This window comes from Catharus ustulatus, chromosome 5 (genome assembly GCF_009819885.2).
Source record: "Catharus ustulatus isolate bCatUst1 chromosome 5, bCatUst1.pri.v2, whole genome shotgun sequence".
In the NCBI taxonomy this organism is placed as follows: Eukaryota; Metazoa; Chordata; class Aves; order Passeriformes; family Turdidae; genus Catharus; species Catharus ustulatus.
In genome coordinates, this window is record NC_046225.1 from 12,055,577 (window position 1) to 12,078,943 (window position 23,367).

Here is a 23,367-nt window from a genome sequence, read left to right on the forward strand (position 1 = left end):
TCCCTGGACTGCAGCTGATCCCTGTTGCTGTCCCCAGCTGGCCTGGCTCTCCTTTCAGGTGCCATGGAGCTGTCGGGGAGGTCCCTGCCTGCCTCACCATCCCCCTTATCCGAGCCCTGGGGATAAGCCACGCTTCTCCTTGCTGACAAGGGCTGTGGCGTAAGCACATTCCCAGGCTGCAGGCTCTGAACCGGTTCTCACTCACAGGGAAGGTGGGAGTCAGCAGTTCATCTGTTCCCACAGGATTCCTCTCAATTCAGATGGCATGACTTGCTTCTGTCCTGGTGAAGATGGAAAATAAACACTGTGCTGGGAAGGTCAGACCAAGAGCTTGCCTAGGGGATTGGCTGTTGCTAAAGCCAAAGTCAGCTTTCATTCCTTAGTGATCCCAGGTGTGGTGGGTTGACCTTGAGCAGCCACCAAGTGAAGTCACTGTCACTTCCCCTCCTCAAAGAGCAGTGACAGCGCTGCTCAGCAGTGGCCAAACCACTGCTGTGTTTTCAACACCACTCCACCTACAAATACAAACAGCACTGAGGGCTACTATGAGAAAGTTAACTAACCCAATTCACTGTGTTTTCTGAAAGTAAAAGAAAATGGTTGAATTGTTTATCCTGACACTTTAAATGGCTTTGGAGTATTCAAGTACTTTATTTGGAAACAGGAAAAAAAAGGTTTGGCTGAGCTTTTTGTGCCCCTTGTGACGAATTTCTTCTTAAATGCTGGGAAAAGTGAGTTTGAACAGAACGTCCCTAGCCCTTCACATTATGCCTTTGGCATTCTCCAGTTACAGTATGTTAGCTGTGTAAATTGAATTTCTCCTTGAACTTTTCCAACTTAAATGATTGTATGACTCTACTAGGAAGTATCATAAGTTAGAAGTTATGATACTTCAAAATGTGAGGATGCCATACATGATAACTTTGAATTAGGAATATGCAATTGAAAGATCTGAATTTTGGTATGGCTGCACAGTAGCACATCTGATTTTGTTTCAGTGTCATAGTTCCAGGTTTACAAAGATAACATTCCAGATCAGAATTCAGTCATCTGCATGCTGAGAAGGACCACGTGGCTATATCTGCCTTGATGATTAAAGAACATTCCTAATGATCTTTGAAGAGCTGTTGTAATTTGACAGCAGGAAATGATTGTGGCTTTTGAATATGTAGCGTATATTTTAAAGCAGGCTTTTAAGTGGTTTCCTTGGCAACTGCCCTTCTTTGGAGATCGACGCATGCTATTGAGTGCCCTGCTGGATTCGGATCAGCCTTGCAATATTAAAGGCACTTGTTTCCAGCACTGCCAGGTCATGCGCAGTTCCTCACTGTCCGACAGCCCCGGAGCTCGCAGGGAAGCTCGCTGCCTGCCAGGCTTGTTTTGCAGACGAGCAAGGACACACCTCTCGGTGGTGAGCTGGCGCAGGCATCCCGAGGGGTGGAGGAGCTGGCCGTGCTCACATTGGCTGCGTTATCCAGCAGCTCCGAGCAATGGGGGGTTTATTTCTCATTCATCTGTGCTTCACCCCCCCACTGCAGGACAATGCTTGTGACCTGTGGTTCCTCTTTAAGAGAGGTAGCAAGCATAGCTCTTAGCTCTTAGCACAGCCTGCATTCTTTTATTTTTTTGTCTTACATCTCAGCTGTCTGGGGCATAATTTATCTTTCAACCCCATATTCAGTATTTATGATCAATAGGAATGTAAAGCCATTAATGATGGAGAATCCTGGAGGCATTATTAATGTAAAGAAGAACATCTCCTGCTCTCCCCCAAAGCTTTCCAGTGATGTATTCATTCTTGGATTGGCTTCCTTATTTGCTATGGACATCTGGGATTTAAGGCAGCTTTAGCAGAACTGAGCTGAGCATCTCCAAGAAAACAAATGCTGCTCAGAGGAAACGTGCTAAACAGTGATCCTAAAGGAGGGCACTTGCCTGGTGTTTGTCATCGGCACTGTGGGAGCCTCATTGGATGCCCCAGCAGTGCTGGGGTCTCTGGGGACAGACTTAGAAAATAGGGTTGGTGAAGTGGGGTCACTGCTGCCAAGCATCCTTTCAGAAATTCTCATACTTGTCTTTCTTTAGCTAAGCTTGTTATGTAGGAGTAGCTTCTTGCTTGGCCATGCTTTTGTTTCTGGAACTCTCAAGAGAAAGGCTTTTCTAGAACTGACACAGAAAAAGAGAGTGCTTTCTGAAAGCAGTTGCTACTTTGTATTCATGGGTTTGAAGGCAGAAATCAGGACAAATTCCTCAAAGTAAAAATCATGCAGAAGACAGCTCATGTGTGACCTAGTCTGGGGCATTATTGTACTTACCAGCAGTTTTTATTTCCTTTTTCTTTTTATTTACTACTCATCTTTGCTTATCAGTTGTTAATCCAACCACGTCCAGTATGCCTGCTGTTCTGGAAAGGGTTACTGCTTTATCCTAGGAACAAGTAAGAAAAGGATAATAAGCATTCAGTGTTGTAAATCCATGTCACTTCTGAAAGTCCAAAACTGAAGCAATATTCAAACTAAATTATATGTTTGTATAAAACAGAAATACCAGGGCCTACATGCAAACTGAAATCCTGAAGCATCATTTTGAAATGCAAACAATTTCATGAAATCTTCTGTTTACAAGTGAGCCTAGGAACTGGCAGACCAAGACCCAAAGCATATGGAAATTTCAGAGAATCCTCATGTTGACTTAGCATGGATTTAGCATGGCACTGGGTCCAGAGGAAGATGGATGCATTCAAAATCATGTCCAGCATTGAATGGAAGTTTCAGCTGTGTGTAACCTTTGGTTTTGGCATGAGAATGTCTTATAGAAACATGTCCTGTGTGTGATCTGAGCTGCTTTGCCATCTACCTTCTGTACAGGCCCATTACAGGCACAGGGAATCTGGGGTGCTGTGATTCTGCATCTGCAGAATGTCTGCTGCTGCCATCTTCTTCCATTTCTGATTGTTTCAAAACTCAGAATTTGTGCTGATTGAGTGACACCAATAGTATTGTCAGCATTCAAAGGAAAAGCCTGCTTAATTCTCAGGGTGACTCAATGCAGGGAGAGGAAAGAAATAATATTTGCCTTTAGCTTTGTTCACAGGGTGGAGGTGTGATGGTCACACCACACAGTAACCATGTGCTAAATGTCACACTGTGCTTAATCCACCTGAGGAGGATTAACTACCTGGGATGATATTTAGGAATGCTGTTTGAATGTTTTCAATATCAAGTGGAGGGTAATTCAGAAGTCTGTTTTGTAAATAATTGTTTTGAAAGAAATGATAGTAAACATTGATGAAAACAAAAATGAAGGCTGGCCTTAAATTTTGGCTTTACTCTGACAGGAGGTGGCAGAGCCTATCTGTTTTTTGCACCTAGCTAAGGGAATGATAATTTTGAGCAGGTAGGCACATCCTGATTCAGTCTGTCACCTACTGTATTCTAACCTGGCCCAGCTATAGTCTTGAATGAAAGGTTATCCCATCAGTGGGAAGACTTCAGTAAACAGAAGTATTACCTCACAGGTTCTCATGGGTCCTGACTCCATGTGCCTTTGGTCTCTGCTCCTGGACACTTATGAGCTGCTCAGCCTTTGCCTTTCAGGTGAGTCACCTTGCACAGTTACATCTCTGCATGATTATGTTCCTTCTCTCTCCTTAGGGGTTTCAGGTTGCTCCAAGCCTAAGTTCTCAGCTTTTTCTACACCACTGTGAAATGACTGTTTTTCCAATGCTTTTTGATCCATGTATTGAAATAAGCAAAAACATGTTTTTTGCTTGGTGCCACAGAGAAGTAAAGGATTCCTAGCACAGAACCAGCCAAAGTGCTTAGTGAGAGCACATCTAACTTTTATGGAATCTCCCCCTTCCCTGGCCCCATTCCCTTCCTCCCTGTGATCATCATGCTCCAGCTATGGTTGGCCAGAGTTCTCCCTTGCACAGAGCGCGGTGTGTTGCCAGCACCACTGTTGTTTGCAAATTTACAAGGTCGGGTTTTAAACGCCTTTTTGACAAACAAAAACATGTTTACATGCTGCTTCTGTCTTAACAGCTGTTAACCCTAAATCACAGTGTGAAAACATGAGATGCTAGAGTGTATCTTTTCCAAAATGCTGCTTTACATCTAGGCCCAAACTGCACAGCTGGAGCAGAGGATCCTTTCTACACGCGGTGTCTGTCAGCAGACTCTGGGCAGCTGAGGAAAAGGCCCAGCTGTTCTGCAGGGGCTGAAAAGCAGCACGCTGGCACCCAGGAGACATGGAGAGACATGGGCCCTGGGCTTTCATTTCAGGGGAGCCAAGGCCAGCTGTTAGGGTCAGCATTAACACCCTGTGAAAGCTGAGTTGGCTGTTGTTCCTGCAAGATTTCTACCTCTTCCACTGGCACCTTGTCCCTTTTTGCTCGGCCTCCACTTCCCACAGCACTCATGATGTACCTGTTTCAGAGTTCAGCACGTTCTGAATTCTGCATGCTTTTTGGAAAAGCAGCACTTTTAGATTGTCTTTTAACTGATGCATTTTAAATGGTTATCAAACATTGCTTATCACTTATTGACCATATAGGAATACTTGACATTTGTATGAACTGTTTTCAAAATGTTTGATAAAGCCATGCAAAATATTCTCCTTTCTAAAAGATCTGACTATGAGCAACAGAGAGGAGATAAACAGGGCTCCATCCAGCATGACCTGCACAGTAAAATGTCACTTAATGCAGACAGTTTGTTGCCTTCCATTTTACATCTTCTTTCAATGAAAGCTTTGATGCTGTAAGGCTGGAATAAAGAAAAGGCACAGTGCCCAGTACAACACAGTGTCCTGCAGCAGCAGCAGATTTGATTTGTTCGCCTCATAGGGTAGATAATGCATATAAGTAATTGTGTAGCACAGCAAAGTCAAATTTCACAGACCTCAGCCTGTGACAGACATAAATCAGTGAGCTGGCAGACAGCCCAGCTCCTTGTTGGGCACCTTCCCAACGTGTATGAATTGGGGAGGTGGGTATCAATTACAGGTGCACAATCCAGCTGACAGGACAGACCCTCAGGCTCTTTGAAGTCCAACACAATTATCTGTGACACATCTGACAGCTTTATATCTGTGCATGCTTCTCCATAATAACAGAGACATAGGTTCAAGTGAATATAACACAAGCAGCTTTAACAAATGTTCACAATGTTACTTCCAATATTTTAAGATTCACCCATATACCTGAATTCAAGTTCTGCATTACTCTGACAAATATAAAAGACCATGTTCCAGAAAGATGTGGTTAGTAAGCTAGAAAATAGTCAGGCAAACCTGATAACATCCAGCAATGTTTGATGGCAATGATTTGTAACCCAGTGTTTCAATTTACACCTTGATACAGGTTTAATTGCCTGACACCAAGAAAACCTGTCTGTCATGCTGTGCAGGTGTTTATCTGGAGTGAGTATATTTCTATGGAGATTTTGAGGTAAATAAAACCAATTTGGTTTTATTTGCAGCTTTGCTGGGTGAAGATGTGGGCTTTTGATTGTATCTCTTGGGTGCTAAAGGAAAAGAATTGGTTAGGACATTGTGGTTAGGAGACCTCCTTGGACCTCCTTTTTAATAACTGAGGCCTCTCACAGAACCAGGGTGTTCTGGTTTTGGCTGGGCTGGAGTTATTTTTCTTCTCAGTAGCTGGCATGAGCTATGTTTTGGATTTGTGCTGGAAATAGTGTTTATAAGACAGGGGTGTTTTTGTTATTGCTGACAGGGCTGACACAGAGCCAAGGCCTTTTCTGCCTCTCACCCCAGCCCCAGGGAGCTGGGAGGGGACACAGCTGGGACAGGTGATTCCAACTGACCCAAGGGATATCCTATAGCACAGGGAGTCATGCTAAGCATGTGAAGTTAGGGAAGAAGGCAGAAGGGAAGGACATTCAGAGTGATGGTGTTTGTCTTCCCAAGTCACCTGCTCCCCTGGGGGTGGCTGAACACCTGCTCATGGGAAGCAGTGACTGAATTCCCAGTTTCCCTTTGCTTGTGGGTAGAACTTTTGCTTTACCTATTAAACAGTCTTTCTCTTAATCAAGAGTTTTCTCACTTGACTCTTCAGATTCTTTCCCCCTTTAACCAAGGAAGAGTGAGTGAGTGAGTGAGTAAGTGAGTGAGTGAGTGAGTGAGTGAGTGAGTGGCTTTGTTGGACTGAAGTGCTGGCTGAGGTTAAACCATGGCACAGAATTACAAATGCAGGACCACGGTGGCTTTTCATCATGTCCCTTCCTACCAAAATGCTCATAGACTTCTTGGACAACAGCAAAAGCTGGGGGTGAGATGGCAGGTGAGCTGCAAAGTTATTCTAATGCCCTTTTCCCAAATCATTGCATGGGCAAAAATCTGTCTCCCTACAGAGTTGTTCCCTTATGTCCATGTCTGCACAGGACAGTCATCACCTGCTCCATTGGAAATGCAATATATCTGTAAATGCCTTCCTCACTGACAAAATTACTTTTGTGTCTTGCTGCTCATCATCAGGGCCAGTTCTGAAAACAGCAGTTCTTCTGAGACCCTGCTCATTTCCCTCCCTCATTCCCAGGAAGCATCCAAAGGGCACATTAAATATAACCTTGGCCTCTGGTACAAAAATAAATCATGAAATATGACCCTCATGCCAGTTAAAGACGAAGCATTGCAATTCCTACTGCACTGATTCATAGTAGCAAGTATTTCCCCGTGCTTGAAAAGATGCTGTGAGTGCCAGCTCCGTGAAGAGGAGCACAAAGCACGAGAACCAGCCAAGCCTTGCCGAGACTGCAGCCTGTGGGTGACAGATGAGATCTTTGCTGTTGTGTCCTGTGTCTGGCCAGAGCTGTGGTTTCCCCATCAGCAGCTCTCACAGGAATTGTCTGCACAGTGTCACAGGAGCCAACAGTTGGAAAACACGTTTTAAATCCCCTGCTTCAGTTTGGTCTTTGAGGGAAACCCACAGGGTGGTGCCTGCAGGCAGGAGCAGTTCAGGTGTCTGGGATCCCAGGATAACCAACTCTCAGCAAACTCTGCCATGGCAAAACCTGTGCATTGGGATTCCATCTGTGTATGGGGAAAAAGTTCCAGCAGAAACGGGAGTTTTTCAACTCCTAAACTGGGAGAAGAACCAAGATGGTAACAGTAAAAGGATATAAGTATCTCAGATTAAGTGCCAAGTAAGAACTGCCTTCAACACTGCAACCCTTGGTCTGCCCTGCTGAAGGAGTGGAATGGCTTGGACGGTGCTTTCCTGCAGCATCTCCCCAGTGCCTCACAGCAAACTTTGTTGGGAGCTTGTTAACGTGGGACTAAAAGCAGTGTATTTCCTCCTCAGAGACCAGGATCTACGACTTCGTGTTTATTTCCTACAATGATGTCCAGCGAAAGTACTTGGGTCATCAGTGTACTTAAAGAGCCTCAAGGCTCTTCATTCCTTTCTGCTCCTCTGCTGGCCCTGGGAATTTTTCCTGCCCGGAAGAGACGGTGAAACAAGCAGCGACAGCTGTGATTTAATGTCCCGCACTGGGTGCTGCAAGGAGCCATCCACAATAGCGCGCATCTCCCAGGGGGTGATGGCAGGGGATCCAGAGGCTGTGGATCCCCGGGATGCGGTCGGGGCAGGGCGATCCAGAGGCTGTGGATAGCCGGGATGCGGTCGGGGCAGGGCGATCCAGAGGCTGTGGATCCCCGGGATGCGGTGATGGCAGGGGATCCAGAGGCTGTGGATCCCCGGGATGCGGTGATGGCAGGGCGATCCAGAGGCTGTGGATCGCCGGGATGCGGTAATGGCAGGGGATCCAGAGGCTGTGGATCCCCAGGATATGGTGATGGCAGGGCGATCCAGAGGCTGTGGATCCCCGGGATGCGGTGATGGCAGGGGATCCAGAGGCTGTGGATCCCCGGGATGCGGTGATGGCAGGGGATCCAGAGGCTGTGGATCCCCGGGGTGCGGTCGGGGCAGGGCGATCCAGGGGCTGTGGATAGCCGGGATGCGGTGATGGCAGGGGATCCAGAGGCTGTGGATCCCCGGGATGCGGTGATGGCAGGGCGATCCAGAGGCTGTGGATCCCCGGGATGCGGTGATGGCAGGGCGATCCAGAGGCTGTGGATCCCCGGGATGCGGTGATGGCAGGGGATCCAGGGGCTGTGGATCCCCGGGATGCGGTCGGGGCTGGCAGTGCCGCTCCCGCCCGTTGCTCGCTGGCGCCGCCTGGTGCCCGGCCCGCGGCACCGCAGCAGCGCCGCCCTCACTGCCGCCGCCTGGCGGCACAACAGGGGCACTGCGGCACGGAGCTGGCGCCGCGCCTGATCCCGGTCCCTGCGCTGGGATTCACAGCCACGGAGTCCTGCAGCTTGGAAAGGACCTTCAGGGGCTGAGGTCATCGAATCCAGCCGCTAACCCAGCACTGCCGAGCACACCGCTAGAGCGTGTCCCCAAATCTCAATTGCAAAAGCAAACGGGTTGTGTATGGGTTATGCACACCTCCAGGGATGGTGACTCCACCACTTCCCCATGCAGCCTGTTCCACAGCTTGGCAATCCTTTCAGTGAACACATTTTTCCATATTATCCAATTTCAACCTCCCCTGGCTCAACTTGAGGCTATTTCCTCTTGTCCTGTCCTTTATTACCTGGGAGAAGAGACCAATCCCTGTCTGGCTACAATCTCCTCTCAGGTAGCTTTAGAGGGCACTAAGGGCACCCATGAGACTCCTCTTCTCCAGACTAAACACCCTTATCTCCCTTATCAGAATCCTGCTCCAGATCCTTCCCAAGCACTGTTTCCTTTCTCTGGGTTCATTCCAGCACCTCAATGTCTTTCTTGTAGTGAGGGACCCACAACTGGGTTTGGGGTGCACAGAATTTGGGGTGCAGCCTCAGCAGGGCTGAGTACAGAGGGATGATCCCTGCCCTGGTCCTGCTGGCCACACTATTGCTGATACAAGCCAGGATGCCACTGGCCTTGGCCACCTGGTATTCACAGTTCCCCAGGTGTGTCCTCAGCAGTGCTGAGTAAAGAGCTTCATTAGGCTTTGGTTAAAAAAAGCTGGCTTCACCAGAGGCTGTAAGCAGCAGAGGTGCTCCTGTCCACTGTTCCACCAGACTGGCAGGAGACAGAAGTGAAGGTAAGCTGTGAAATGTAGTTTTTATACCCATCATGTCAGGCAAAATTATTTCCTCTGGTCAGAACTGGTTATGAAATATATGTCTATGCTAGAATTGAGTTTAAAAGATATGTGTAAAGATAATAACTGAGGTCTAAAGAAGTTCTCACTTTAAATGCTAAGGTCTGTTTATTTTCTATTTCTAGCTGAAAGGTTTTGTGAGGAAAACAACTGTTTGTTCTTGTGAAGGGTTTAACCCCCACCTAGGAATAAACATTATTTCCTACTTCAGAAGCCAAGGGTGTGTTATGTAGCTCCCTGTAAATCTTTGGAAACATAGAAGAAGCAAAGTCTGCCCTCTCATCCAGCTTTGTCCATTTAGCTGCTTAACCGTTTTGAGATCTTGTCTCTACCACCCAAAATTACTGGCTTTTGCAAACAATTTCCTCAACATGAAGAGGTTCTGTAGTGCCCTTTGCTAATAATCATGATGCAAGATAAGGATAGTGGAAGTGCCAGAAAATTTCCTGTTCTCAGCTTCTTCCCTAAATCAAATAAAATCAGTCCCGAGGATCTTTACACAGGTTTAAGAAAGGAGAAGTCACTTCCCTTATCACACACTGCAGACAAAGAGAAGGGCACCTTTAGAGCCAAGGAGAGCTAGGAGTGCACAGCTCAATCAACACTTCAGGATATGACTATTTGTCCTTATTTTAAAAAGGGGAATGAAAGTCTTGTCCTTTCAGGTTTCCAGTCTGAACCAAAAGGATTTCTATTAATTCTCTTGCAATTATCAAGTTTTGAATAACACTTTCTTATTGCTACATGTGTCAAAGATATTTTTAAATGTTCCTAAGAAATGTAACCTCATGGTATTTTTTTTTAACCACTGGTGAAAACTTCCAGTTCCTACCAAACGACTCTTTTCTAGAAACCATTTTTTAATATACATCAACCATACAAACTATTATCAACAGAAACTATGCTTTATTAAAATTACATTTTTAATCTACTGGAATAAAAACAAGGAATGTTCTCCATAAATCTGACAGTAGAGTTGGCCTTTCTTTGGAAATCTATGCAGTCCATTTATTTAAGCATGTTTAACTTCTGGATAGAAATTATTTTTAAAAATTCAAGCAAGACTACTAATTTATTTTAATAGAAGGAAAACCCAAGAGACTGCACTAGCTTTTGTTGCTTTCTGTAACTGAGATTCTTCTTTTATCTAATATTTATGAATATACTGCACAACAAAATCAGTATTCTTGTAAAACTTATGTACTCCATGTTGGAGGGAGGAATCATCATCATTTTATTTAGCATCTGAATCAAGACAATTGCTCTTTCCAGATGTAAAAAAGTGTCTTCCCTTTTATTTTAATTGTCATAAAACATACATAATACACATTATCCCCAAACTTCCCTTTACTTTTACCTTACAAGCAAAGTAAAACACAAGCTCCTTGTTTTAAATCCTTCTCTCCCCTTCTCAGATAACTCCTACAACTGTTTTTGCACGTCTAGTTTAGCAAACCTTACAGGCAGGGTATAACTACAGAAATAACTTGCATAGCAAAAAAGCCAAGCCATCTCTGTACCTTGGCACAGCCAGATCCTGATGGCCCACTTCCACGGCAAATTCACTTCAGTTAACTTTATATTAAACATAAATTTAGGGAAAAAGACTTCGTTCTGATATGTGTAACACTTTTTTTTTGCCAATAACAAGCAGGTATTAAGGAATAGATTAGTCAAACCTGAATTTCATTGGAGTAACATTAGTGAACAGCTCAGGTATAATTTAGGCAGAAAAAATCAAGGTCCAAGGACTTTGTCATGCAGGGTTAGTTTTTGGTGAGGATATGCTTTTCTATAGGACTTCTACAGTCTATTCAATGCTCTGCTTTTGATTTTGCTTCAAGTTTACATTATTTAACTCACCCAAAGTATTTACAGCGCTGTGGAAATCCAGATGCAGGCAGCCTTATGCCTCATTGGCAACACTTTCTTTAGAGCCCTGGCTCACATGAGAACCTCCCTGCTGCCCTATTTTCTTGCATGGATATAAAATTCTTCCTTTATGGGTCCTCGTTAATTAAAAATACTTGGAATAGTTAGGATCCCACTGTAGCAAAACATCATGGCATAACACATAAATTATGAAGGAAAAAAACCTACTGCTAGCATGGATCACTTCCCAGCCTTTATAATAACAGGGAGAACAGTGAATTCCCAGCCCTCTCACCTCTCGTATTACTCCCGTCCCTGGGAGTGGCCGCTCCTGCCCTCTCCTCCAGAATCTCCATCCATTTCCTTCTGCTGCTGCTCTGGAGGGCACAGGTAGAGCCAGAGTCCTAAGAGTTCTCTGGTTGCAGGAGCAGAAAGCTGTTTAGACAAAATAATGGTCTCTTAGTGGAAGCACAATTAAATGTGGCCTCTGTAGGGAATAGAGGCCAGATGTTATATGCTGCCTCTGAATTTTTTACTTCTGCAAATTAAACAGGGTGGGGGGGGGCAGATAATGCCTGTGCTTCATAATCCTCTGCTCTTTTAGGTCATGCTTAAGTTGATTGTTCAGATTTACCTGTTTTAGGGCATTTTGGTGTATTCCCTCACATTTTCACTGGTTTTTATCCTAAGCAAAGGATTGATTATCAAAATTTTATTTATCTGTGGGCTTCTCAATTCCCTGGATTCTTTCTCTGATGTTTGATAGAATAATCTGGAATTTATCCATTAAATTGTTAGTGAATTTTCCTGTTACTGGGATATCATGTGTCTTTTTATACAAGCTTGCTTTAACTCATTATTATGCTATTCCGAAAGCTCTGATTTTTCTGTAAGATATTACTTTGTAAAAGACCCCTAGTGAGGCAGCTGAACGTTTTCTTTCTCAGTTATTTTCCCCCAAATTTGCCATGTTGCAGCTTAAAATCTCCCCTCCTCTCCTGCCAGCTCAGCTATAGTCAATCATGCAATTTAGTCTGATGATAATTTATTCTACTTAATCATGCATGAGATGTAAAAATCCCAGAGGAGGAGTTTGAGCAGCTGGAAATTAGGAAGGGGAAAAAATCCCAAACCAAACATTTCCACCTTTTTTCCTTGCAAACTCAGCATATCCTATGCTGAAATTACTGAGACATCATGGTGCCCCGCTTTTTTCACAGTCCCTTGGTGCTGGAATCACACTTTAAATCATTCTCCAAAAGCATGACTTAGTTAACACTTCATTATGCAAGAAGATTTCCACTATGCTGTAGTTGGCAAAAAAATCTCACTTTCCTCATGCATTTTATCCAGCACCCACTTCCAATTAAGAAAATGAGACTTTAAAAGTTTTTGTCTAAAAGGCATATGCCTGAATGTCTATTTACCTAATCATCACTTTTACTGGGTCCATATGTTAGAAATATGAAAGATCAGATACCACAGCTAAATTAAGACATTTCTGTGACTTTTTTTCCCCTTTCAAGGAATGAATATTTCACTGTACAGCATTATTTGAAGAGTAGCATGTTTCATCTCAAGGATCAGGAATGGCTTGCAGTATAATTTTACAATGTGGCTCATTAAATTAATTTAGTAAGTGAAGAACATGATTATTTGCTCACATAAGTGTTTTCAAATTGTGCTTTTCAGACTACCAGCTGTCTGAAGTGTCACAGGAACTGCTGCATATGTGGTCCCAGGGCCAAATTATCCCTTTTACAGCCTCTATTAAGATGATGGCAGCCTCCAAAATATTTGAGGGAAGCAAGGGGTGTAGGAAATCTGGCAGCCATGATTTTAGTGAAAAATTCTTTTTCAAAAAGCTGCAAATAGATTTATCACTAGTATCCAGTCCCCAACAACATCCACACTCCTGTAACGCTGGAACTCAAGCCTTTAAAAACATGCGGATACTTAGAGTTATTTTTTACAGCTGAATTCTAAATCCTTTGTTTAGTTTTTGCTTCTTTCTTTAAGCAAGATTCCAACTTGCTGTATTTATTAAATTTAAACAGTGAAGTTACATGCTAACATCTGATAACATCTATTTTAATTCTGTATCCTTTTATGATGTAAGTTTAAGTTGAAAGAGAGATTCTTCTGAAGTGGATAAATACCCTTGCCATGCTACTGACAGTGAACTAAAAATATGAAAAGGGGGGAAAAAAACACCCATGACATTTTCATCAAAATCAGTCCAGCTGCACTGCCAGATCATGTAAACCTTTATTTTTGCACTTAGGCCTTCTTTATCAGATCTTTTTCAGCTAAATACAATGATCTAACTAAAGACACCTCAGCATATTTCAATATGCGTGAGCTTATGCAGAAAAGCTTCTCTGCCGTGAGTTTCTCTAATAATGGGATATCCTGACAAAGAAATTGCAGAAATATTTTACAGGAAGTGCCATCAAGAAGTCATCTAGTTCACTTCCCTACTATAAATATTTTTAGATCCATTCATTTATATAAATGAGTAAAAAGTGAAGCGATTGTTGTAGAAAATTCTTGCTACTCTTGTATTCTTAATTTTTCATCATGCTAATAACACTGTTTTTTTTTTTCTTCTGATATGACTGGCTCTCAAAAACATTTGTAAATACCCTTTTTTTTTTTAATAACTACCAATATTCAAAATGAGGCAATTTTTAGCAAGAACTTGAAGTACTTCTCATTACAAAATATCACATTATACATTTATAAACTGCCTGTGTACATAGAAAGAAACAATGAAAAGGTAGATTTCAGTCTGTATATTCTTAGAAAAAAACAATTCTACCCCACATTAAATCAGGATGGCAACTGATTCCATCCTTAAATCCTCATAACAATGCAGATCCTGATTTGAAAACTGACATCCCCTTCAAGAAAGAAATGCATTTACTGGTACATACATGCCACACAAAATTGAAAAGAACGACTGCCAGAAATGAAACAGTAAGGATTAAGTTTAAGTTAGGTTCATTTCCTATGACTAAGTTAGAATGGCAAGCAGCCTTTCTGTAGAGTAAAACTCAGATGGACAGTGCCCTGAGCAAAGTGGTCTAGGCTGGCCTGTTCAACTCTGATTTCTATAAAGAACACAGAATCATTGAGTAATTTAGGTTGGAAAGTTCAGTTGGGTTGCTCAGGGTTTTATGCATCCAAGCTTTTTAAAAATTTCCACGGTTGTGGATTCCACACCCTGTCTGGCAACGTGCAGCAGCAACACCCAACTCCATCCTTGCACAGCCACAAAACTTCAGTTTCTACTGCTCAGCCCATCCCCACTTGCAGCCCCACACACTTCCTTTTCACATTTGAACTGAGTTAGGAGTTTCCTGTTCAACCAGTCTGGCTGCCTGCTGTGTACACCCATTTTCCTGCAGTTCTGGGTGGATGGTCCCTGTGCTTTCAGGATACTGGCATCCAACACTCAGCAGTCTCTGTGGCCCTTTGCCCTTGCCATGAATCACAGAGTGATTTGGGTTGGGAGGGCCCTTAAGGATCATCTCATTCCAACCAGCCTGCCATGGGCATGGACACCTCCCACTAGACCAGCTTGCTCAAAGCCCCATCCAGCCTGGCTTTGAACACCCTCAGGGATGGGGCATCCACAACTTCTCATGAGATGCTGGCTGCCAGAACAAGCAGAAGTTCAATTTTTAGTCTGCCACTGCTACTTCTACTCTCTGCTTCTGATAGTACTATGTCCCTTCACTTCTGAGACAAAAAATATTAAGGGAAGAGCCAGTAAATCACAAATCATTCAAACCCACACAATTTAAGAATTTTTTAAAGTAGCTGCTGCATGGTGTCACATCCTATTCTTTTCAGACCATAAAGGTGGCATAAACTCACTCCTTGTTTTTCCAAGTGTCAGTTTGCTTCAGAGACAGAAAAGGGTGATGAAACAGCTGCCACATTATGTCTGTGGTTGACACAGGTGCTTATGACCTGGGAAAGAGGGAAGAGGACGAAGTGGCCAGTCAGATTCTCCATTCTTCTGTCTCTATGCTTGAGACAAGGTTATGGGTATTTAATTTATGTCTGAATATTTTTAGGCTGCCTTTGAATTTCTAATACGCTGAGATATGTCAAGAGATGTGCTTACCCTTCCTTAAGTTGTAACACTCCCCAGCCAGCTTCCTCCACTGAATTTCAGTGAGAGTAGAGCAGATCTGCTTCTATCTGGAAATAGAGCACCCCAAAAGCTGTCATCTGCTTTCTGTCCTATGATATGCTACAACATAATTCCAACTGCTTGGTCTCTTTTAACCCTCTCTCTACGTTGAATATAGAGCTGGTTTTCCTTCTCTCTTCACTGTGGGTTTGTGTGTTGTCCATCTCTCAGGTTATCTCTAGAGAGGAAAGTTTATAGAGGGAAGATTTCAATTTTAAAAAAGTTTTTATTCTCAAACTCAAACCCCTCTAAAAATAATGGTGCTTTCCATCATGATTGAAGGATTTTTTAGAAAGTTCTCCATATGCGTAAATCTACACATCTCACGATTTGGGGATGTGTATTTTATTTAAAAAAAAAAAGAAGGAGGCAATTTAAAAAATAGTCTAAATGCTGAAATTTGCAGTGAAAAAACTGGCATTTTGTCAAATACAACCTATTGTGACCAGTTAAGCTTTTAAAATGCACTCAGTGTATTTGAGCTATCTCCATAAACTTTGACTACATGCTAGAGAAGCCTTCCTGTTGTGGTTCCCAGCCACAGCACAGTTGTTTGGGTTCATTCTTGGGCAGTTTTTCTCAGGGTCAGTTTGCAAGAGTTGCCCCAATAGCTGGTGGCACCCAAGGGCACTGAAGCAGTCCTGGTGCAGATAACATGACCACATTGCACCAGGACTGGTGCAGCTCAGCTGCCTCCGACTGCTGCACAACAGCTGAGCTCTGCTTCCTGTGATAAAAGCAAAGTGCCAGGGAGGAAAGGTCAGAGACAGACTTCTGAAATTTCTGGGAGGAGAATGGTTTCACAGAGTATTCTGAGTTGGAGGCTCCCACAAGGATCATGGAGTCCAACTCTTCTGTGAGTGTCCCGTACAGGGATCTTAGCGTTATTAGCACCAGGCTCTGACCAACTGAGCTCATCTCAGGGTTTTAATTTCTGAACTTGATCTCAGTAATATTCTTCCTTACATTGTGGGTTTTCCATAAGGATCTCCTTGTTTGCTGAAGGAATAACCAGGCTTGAGAGGGAATGGCTGAAGGTGGTAGAGCAACATGTCAACCCCCTTTTTTCCACGTTATAAATTCAGCTGCCTTGGAGGAAACCACCTCATGACTTGGAGTACTTTTGGATAAACATTATTAATAACAAATTCTAATTGGTCATTATTGCTTGAACAGAAAAGATCAGATTTCATTTTCACCAAGAGGAAATGAAAATGTCATGTACTGTAATATGACAAGCATGGAATTTACAGTAGTGATATGTACTTGTAATTACCTTTATATGTGTAAATGCACACAAAGCAGAACACCAGGGAGGCCATTTTACAACAGATTTAATCAAGAGAACATCTATGTCTCCTCATAAACTTACCTAACCAACTTTGAAAAAAGAATGGAGTTGATTAGACAGGTTAATGGGGTGATGTCTTTATAAATGACAGATGGCCATGTTAGAACAGAAAGTTGTTCACTCTCCATTTTTTATTTTATTTTATGAGACGATTTTACCTTTTTTTTTGTTTTACTTATGAAAGGATTGCTCATACATTTTTGATTAGCAGTGTTTCACTGGAAAAAAAAAACAATTTCCAATGAAACTGAACTTTCAACTGGATGGATGTTGTCATTACGCTTAAGTGGCAGTAATCAAAACTAAAATACAAAATGAATTTTTTGGAATTCCAGGTCTTTATAAACATCCTGACCTCCCCCATTGGCCTGCAAATGGAGAAAAGTGCTTACAGATTTGCAAGCTCATAAGAACATAACAAAGAAATGGAAACATGCAGAAGAAAGCTGGCTTTTTAATGTATAGGGAACATATTAGTGGTGAATTTGGCAGAGTAATTAAAAATGGCATGATTTTTAAAAAGCGAGTTAATTAAGAATAATTTTTAAAATTATTATAATGCAAAATTAGCTATACTTAAAAAAAATAATATCTACCAAGGCACTCGGAATGATTGAAGTGTAGGATGTGGGATAACCTAGGCTGTTCATCTTCCCTCAGATTTACAAGGTGTCTGGAATCACACAAACAGTGCTAACTGAAGGAGGATTCACCAGGTTCTTCACACAGGTCTCTGCCCTTGTGCTCTGGGATCCCTGGGCAGGCCTGAAGAGGAGGATGCACAGCACCTGATGTTGCTATTGAGAGCCCCTGAGGCAGCAGCAGTTCTTGGCTCTTTCCTGAGCAGCACTTGGCAGTGGTCTGTGTGCCACCACTGGTATGTGCCATGATTTGGGAAACTCTGTCTAAAGAGTCCCAGTGCCTACTTGGCTGTTAATCACAATCATGCAATTATTTCTGCCACATTCTCCCATCTCTCTTCTTTTCCCATATGAAAAAAAGCCCATTCTTAAATAGACCAAAAATTAAGAAAATATAATATGCATTGCTAACCTTCTACTGTTTTCCTCCCCCTCTGGCATTTTTCACTGACCTGAAGTGTACAGCTTCTTCATCTGATGCAGATCATTGATTAAAACAGTCCTATTGAACATCTCTCTAGCCTTCCCTGCATGAATGTGAGAAAAGCAGTCTCCCGGGCATGTTTTTCCTTGCAATTTTCTCTGTGAATTTAGGATTCATGAGAGCTACTAGAACAAGTTTTTAAAAAACTCTGAATCTTTGGGACCTTTTTGCATTGATCAGGATTGTAGCACCAGAGCCAGAGTGAAACAGTACTTAAGTACCTTTGTGGAACTCTGCAGCAGACAGCCATAATGAAAAGTAATTCTAGACAGGATCACATGGCTGCAGTGCATCATAGTCTGGATCAGAATTCTTGCAATGTTTTCAAGTGCTAGGATACTGCTGGAAGTGTAATAGCTTCTCACAAGTTTAATTTCCTTTATCTGGCCATATGTAAATCAATAGTTTCTGCGGTGTCTAATCCTCATTAATAGAAATGGATCAGCTTATCCCTTAGGCAGGTGACTGGCAACTGCAGAGATAACAATGGTCTTGCTTTCACCAATAATATTTGGGGTGATTATTTGACATCATGTATAAGTCACCACACAACTCCATTGGTTCACCTCTTATCAACATAAAGATGAATTTCACACAGAGTATTCATCGAGGTATCAGCTGGGACTGGGCTCACATCCCTTGCTGGCGCTTCCACAGGTGAATTGCTGTAACCAGCAGTAGCACCTCTTATCAAAGTATTACCATCTGGTCAAGTGTTACCAAACCAAGATGGACATGATGCAATGGACATTGTTTAGATTTACCTTTGATCAATTAATTCCTTAATCCTATCTCCTACTTTCACCTTAATTCTATGTCCTAATATAGGGTCCCTGCTACCAGATTGCATGTTTCCTTCAGATCTATTTCTCCTGGGTTAGCTAGATGTTCACAGCATTTTGAGGTGGAAGTACTTTTTTGTTGTTTTCAGTTGGTGTTAACTGGAGTAATCGGATCAGTGGTGAATTGCTGGTTTCATAAATCTAGTGGGGATAGGATATAGGGGATAATACAGAAAAGATTATGTAAAAGATTTGCATTTTCAGGAAATACTGGCTTCCACAGTGCCTGATGCTTAACAATAACCTACTGTCTTACAGCACCTGGCTGCTGTGCAAAGTAGTCAGTTTGAGTGCCTTGATATGCAAAATACCACAGCTAATCCAGTCAGACAATCCTTGATCACTTTGTGACTCCTCAGGTAGATAAGAATGTTCTTTGGTGCATGACTTCTAATAATCTAATGAAAGACACTGCAGGTTGGTAAAACTGCAATCTTCTAAATATTTTATTCCTGTTTCCATTCTGTTCCTAAAGCAGGAACAGATTCATTACTGTTCTGTATGGATTGTCTCCCTGGACATTTCCTTGCCATTGATTTCTGTTTCTCTAAAACAGGCTCTTAGACCCCATTCCTTTCACTTTCTGCTGTTCCATCCTCTCTAATTCACTTCATTGTTTTGATATTGTCCTTTTTCTTACTTCTAAAACATGAAGATCACCTTCTCTTCCTTGACCTGCTCATCCTCCTACACAAAGCCCTATTAGATTTTCTCCCTCCCACAGAGTCTCCTCCCTCTGAATCCTAGAAAAGCATCAATTCAGGAGGAGCTATATTGAAAAGAAAATGAGGTAGCCAAAAAATGTGTGACAGAAAAATATAAATAATTAGTAGCCATAACAGAAAGCTTTCAGGTGAGCCAAAATTAATACAGCATCCAAAATGTACAAAAGCTATTACCAAAACCAAACAGCATGAATTTTCAAACACACTCTCCCCCTTATTGTTTTTCCTTTTTGTGCAGCCACCAGTTGCTATGTGGTCTCTGGGAAACAATGACTTTGCCAAAATCCTCAGGCTTGTCTGTTCTCTTCTGTTTTTGCTTCAATGTTGTGATGCAGAGGAGCACTGAAAGCCAGAGGGTGATTATACGGCTCCTGTGTCCATTACAGGGGCATCTTTAACCTTTGTAGTTCAAAATGTACAATAGAACTGAAAGACTGAAGCATGACAATATCTACCAACTGTGAACTGTTTTAATAACAATAATAATAATAATGGTAGTCATTCAAGTTTTTGTTACTCATTCCTTGTAGCACAGGCCTGTAACTGCATTTACTCCACAGATCTTAATCCAGCCTCCGTGAGAAGCAATTTGTTGGGGATTTCAAAACATCCTCTGAGATCATACTAGAGTTTTATGCAGAAAACCTCTCATAATCCCTCTCAAAACTCTAATATGAAGCTATTTCTGGATCTTATGCTTCTTTTGGGCCAGGCTTGGCTGGAGAGTTTGAACAGTACATGAAAAACAACTGCAGTGCAAGCTGAATGTGATGAAGAAAAGGTTGGGAACAGCTGCTTCCCCAGGCTCATGGAATCCTTTGGGTGCAGCACAGCAAGGTGGGTGAGTACAGGTGCAAAACACCTCTCTCCAGCACACTCAGCAAGTGCACAGATACCTGACCTCACAAATTTAAACTTGTCTTTCAGTGAACAGGGCTCAAGTGAAGAAACATGATTTACAGTGTCTTCTGTTTGCTCATGTCAGGCACTTTTGTTTTGCCCAAAACCAATGTAGGGTTTACTACCAAAGCAGAAAACAAAGCAAACATGTCTTTCAGTGCTGCCAGAAGCTGGATTCTTTAGAGAGCAACAACAACAATCACATCTTTTAGTACAAATGTGGGAGTGGGAAGAAAAGGTTAACAAAATAAGGGTGCAGAATCAAAAGGAAAAGTAAAGACTGCTCATTAAGAGTAGTGCACAATGAGGTGTTTCATAGGTTTATTCAGAATTAGCTGCGGTAAAAGTTCCTGAGATATTTCCTGATTTAGCCTGCAGAGTGTAAGGAATGACTGATGTTTTGAAGATTCCTAGGTTAAGAGAGCCAAAGAAATGAGGTAAGGCAGCTTCTTTAGCTCAGTGCCTGCATAAATTCCTTGGAGAATGGAAATGCATTTTCCAATACCACCTAGCTGAGTCTCATTAGACATTCATTTATTAATCCAGTGCTTTTAAGAACACTAATAGCAGCAATCTACCAATCATGAACACGTGATGCAGAAAAATGAAGAGTTATACAGATTACACTTGTAAAGAAAAATGAGAAAATATCACTGTGTTTTTAAAAGTACAATATAAAAACGTAAAATCCTACATTATAAAAAATGCACCACAGTATATCTAAAAAATGAAATAATGCCATCTAACACATACTGCAAAAACCTTCACACCTAAACAGAAAGAAAGCAAGCTTCCTCTTTAGGCAAGGCTGATCTTTGTTTTGGAATGACACTGCTCTCTTGAAGTACTATGCTCTCTGCAGAAACTGAGAGGACCTCTCATATTTAAGGTGAACAGTATTTAAAAGCAGATTTTAAATTTGAATTTTAATATCCAGTCAACGATTTTAAAAGAAGCTCTAAATCACAGAATCATAGAATCATTTAGGCAGGAAAAAAATCACTTTTAAATCATGGAGTCCAACCATTAACCCAGCACTGCCAATCCCACCCCTAAACCATGTCCCTAAGTGCCACATTCACATCTTTTAAATACCTCCAGGGATGGTGACTCCACCACTTCCCTGGGCAGACTGTTCCAATGCTTGATAACCCTTGGATCCTAATATCCAATCTAAACCTCCCTGGCACAATCTGCGGCCATTTCTTCTCATCCATTGTTCAAGATTAAGAAGCATTTGGTCATAAAAAAATTATGAAATTATGTATTACTTCTCTTCCCTCATTTTGCTTAAAGGCAGAGTATTTAGGTGCTAAAATGTACTTACTTTAAAACTTTTTCTGATATTGCTAGTTGTTATGAAGCCCCCTCAGACCCTGACAGAACTGAACATCAATTTAGTTACACTGTGAAAGCAGAAGAAAGTTCTGAGTTAATGTGGACCCTTGTTTTCTTATCCTATATGAACTAAATGGGAGCTTTTACTTAAAAGATCTGATCCCTGAGCGCTGCTCAGATTTATCTGCAGCAATTTAAAGGATAATTACTCCAGCTGCCAAAAATTACTTACAACAGATGCAATGGAGCTGGCAGTGGGTCTGTTCCTCAGCTGCTGCACTTCATTCCCCCACCAGCTATTAATGCACATTGAAAAGACCCCCAGGGCTTCTCTCCTCCAGCTGCCTCAGGCTCTCCTCCTGCACCAGGTGCTCGAATCTCTTCACCATCTCTGGGGCCTGCTCCAGGTCCTGCTCCAGTGTGGCCATGTGCCCTTTGTACTGAGGAGCCCAGAACTGGACACAGCAATCCCAAAGGAGTATGACCAGTGATGAATAGAAGGTTCAGAAGAGTTGAATAAAGCTTCTAAACCAGCACCAATGGTAATACTTTAAAGGTTATTTAAAGTAAAAATTTTCTTAAAATGGGGCTTAGAGACTTCACTAATACTTTCCATAAGGTCTTGTGGAGTTCATTCCCAAGATGGGATTTAAGTTCATTTTCAACCCACACGTTCTGATTTTTCTTTTGCGGTGTAAGGTTTACAGAAAACTTCAGTAATTTTTATTCCCTTAGTGCAACACTGCCAGTTTGCTTGTGGGAAGCAGAACCAGCACTGGGCTTGTAGCCACACATGGGAAGCTCAAGATGACAGGGTTTACTTCCAACTCTCAGCTCTCTTTTAAATAACTTTTATTTACCGTAATTTCACGATTATAAGCCGCACCTGATTGTAAGCCACACGTCTGGGTGTTGGCAACTGTCTTGGGCTACAATACAGAGTGTGATAAAAGGTATCTATTCCATCACCATCTGTTGAGGGTGGGGGCAGTGATCCTTATCTCAATGGCAGATATTCTGCTAATGGGCCATCCATTGAAACCAGGTGGAGCATTGTTCTTTATCTTTTCACAACCCATCCTTCCTCCACCGAGTCATTTTCTGCTAATGGCCCATTGAGTCCCACTGTGGGACAGATAAAATTACTGCATCCCATTGGAAGTTGCTCCAGCCAGGGGGAAGAGCCCAACATTTCTTACCAAGATAAAAACAGAGGTTTTGGGACAGTAAGGGAATCCCTTTCTCCACTGGACTCCAGAGGGAAATGGGATTCCTCCACATCAACACTGGACCTCCGGAGGGAAACTGCACCTTCTACAGGAGCACTGCTCCAACTGAATCACATCTGTCACTGCAGGAGGATGCAGCCACTATTTAATGGGGCTGCTCCAACACCCTGCCTGACGGGATGTCAGGTTGTACTCTGACTTTGTCAGGGTTTGAAGTTTGTTTCTTTGTAGTACTGTATTTCTATTTTAATTTCCCTAGTAAAGAACTGTTATTCCTAATTCCCGTATCTTTGCCTGAAAGTCCCTTGATTTCAAAATTATAATAATTTGGAGGGAGGGGGTTTACATTCTCCATTTCAAAGAGAAGCTCCTGCCTTTCTCAGCAGACACCTGTCCTCCAAACTAAAACAGTAACTTTTTGTTCTTTGTCCATATATAAGCCGCACCTGATTATAAGCCGCACTTTGGGTTCGGACCAAAATTTTAGTCAAAATGGTGCGGCTTATAATCGTGAAATTACTGTAATATAATCAAATCTGTTTCTCCAGATCTTTGGTGATGGGTTTTTGGCGTGGTTGCTTGAACATGAACTCAGCCCAAATTGAGAC

The 23,367-nt window shown here is 42.4% G+C and overlaps 1 long non-coding RNA gene across 1 annotated transcript; it reads left to right on the top strand.

Moving 5' to 3' along the window:
- Nucleotides 1–1,339: 1,339 nt before the first annotated feature.
- LOC116996767 lies at nucleotides 1,340–20,123 on the top strand. The gene is made up of 3 exons (XR_004418019.1): nucleotides 1,340–1,411; nucleotides 3,518–3,596; nucleotides 20,005–20,123. It is a non-coding gene; the product is annotated as an uncharacterized LOC116996767 (long non-coding RNA).
- Nucleotides 20,124–23,367: the final 3,244 nt, after the last annotated feature.